The sequence below is a fragment of the Octopus bimaculoides genome, chromosome 17, assembly GCF_001194135.2.
Source record: "Octopus bimaculoides isolate UCB-OBI-ISO-001 chromosome 17, ASM119413v2, whole genome shotgun sequence".
NCBI classification, from domain to species: Eukaryota; Metazoa; Mollusca; class Cephalopoda; order Octopoda; family Octopodidae; genus Octopus; species Octopus bimaculoides.
Window position 1 is genome coordinate 904,718 of NC_068997.1, and position 2,137 is coordinate 906,854.

Consider the following 2,137-nt stretch of genomic DNA (forward strand, 5'->3'; position numbering starts at 1 on the left):
AAGCAAGTTACTTACCACACAGCCACTCCTGGTCATTCTTTTTTTGTTTTCGCCAAATAAACACACGCACTATATATTTGCTCTTCACTCGTTTATTACTGCTATTTTTTTGAAACTCATGTCCACTGTCCGTACTCTTGCTCCACTTACTCCATTCTGTTCTTCTAAGATGTGTATCCTTATGTGCGCATGCATTTGCGTTCGTGTTTGTGTGTGTGCATGTGTATGTGTGTGTGTGTGTGTTTGTGTGTGTGTGTCATTGTTCTTAGCAGCAGTATGGCCTTCCCCTCAACCCCATCTTCTCACCCTCATTGTGCTACTGCTGCCTTAAGACCCCAACATTTGGTCCAGTTCCTGTATCTCTCCATGTTCGCCCACAGGGTTGCCATCATTGTCACTGCCGCTGCTGCTGTCATTGTTATTCATGTTGTTGACATTGTTGTGGCTGTCCATGAAATTTCTTGTGTGTTTGTGTGGCTTCGCTTCATATATTCTTTGTATCCATGCCCTTTATATAGATTTATTTATATATTTTATCTATCACCATTTCTTATATTTATCACAGGTATGTGACAAATATATTTATTTATATATTTATTATTTTTATTTATCTGTCTCTGTTTCTTATGTGCATCACAGGTACACGCATATATGTCTACTTTGTATGCATTACCCTGTATGTATCTGTATTATTTATGTTTTTTTTTCTCTCTCTTCCCAATGGAATCAGAAAGACAGATACAACACTTCATCCACTGCATGCAGTTCTCTGGCTACAATCCAACGGGTGGGATTAGAGTGTAGAAAGGAGCCAGGACTAAATACAAAGCCATCATAGAGAGTGATGCTAAGGGGATCTGCCTGCTGTACAGGAGTAAATCTTGGAATAGCACAGAAAGGACCAGAAATGAGATAAATAAGGCCAACCCTTGGCAAAATAAAGAAGAGGAAGTCAAACCCGAGCCACATCATTTCACCATTAAAAAAATGCAGCAAGCATTTGCATATATCTAAAAAGGTCTTTCTATGTGCAAGGATGTGAATCCAAATGCTCAACGCTTTTCCAAGATTATAGGGGCTTGTCACAACGCTTTTGCTCCTTATAATGTAATCCTTGATGAAAAGAAGGAGACAATTTAAGGAATTCTCAACTGGTTTTTTAAGCGCATTGAACAACAAGAATAGCTAGCATCAGCTGTTGATGCTGAAGATCCACAGCCATCTACATCCGCAATGTAAAACACCAAATTCTACATAGGTATTGGTAAATTTAAAATAATTTAGTTTTTTTTATTACTATTGCAAAATAATAATAATTACTGAATTTGCTTTTTTAAGCTTCAAAAAGTCTTTATTTTACCATGTCTTATTGCAAACTGCATTCATACATAAAGCGCCTGCAATGTATGGTAAACATCAAATTCATCATCATCATCGTTTAACGTCCGCTTTCCATGCTAGCATGGGTTGGACGATTTGACTGAGGATTGGTGAACCAGATGGCTACACCAGGCACCAATCTGATTTGGCAGAGTTTCTACAGCTGGATGCCCTTCCTAATGCCAACCACTCCGAGAGTGTAGTTGGTGCTTATTCGGAAATTTAGATGACTTCTTTTTTTGACTGTACTATATTAAAAAATAAAAATTATTTATTTGAAAGCTTTAAATAGGTTTTTATTAACCATATACTATTGAAAAAATATTCATAAAGTACAGAACTAGGAATAGTTATTATCGGTTTAGCATAAGACAAGTAAATTCAGCCTACCCTAGCCTAGAGACAAATGACTTTGATTTAAGTTGTGTCTCCTGGAACCAATTAAAGACAGAGGGTGAGGTATGCCTGTGTGTGTATGTAGCAGGAGAATTCACAAAAAAAAAAAAAAAAAAAAGACGAAGACAGGTGGTGTAAACAACAAACAGATCTATTAGTTTAACGCTCAGGAAGTGAAAAAGTGTTTAACATTTCGAGCCTACGCTCTTCCATAGAAAGAAGCAAGGAGAGAAAATAAAGAATGTGTAGTGGCTAACGATCTATCATGGCGAAAACGTATATGCATATATACGTATATATATATATATATATATCATCATCATCATCATCATCGTTTAACGTCCGCTTTCCATGCTAGCAT

General features: G+C 36.8%; 1 protein-coding gene across 3 annotated transcripts in view; it reads right to left on the reverse strand.

Annotated features, from left to right (window-relative positions):
* The window catches only part of LOC106876684 (cyclin-dependent kinase 2), a 53,786-nt gene that overhangs the window by 18,454 nt on the left and 33,195 nt on the right, over window positions 1-2,137 (reverse strand). The gene's annotated exons all lie outside the window — the stretch shown is intronic.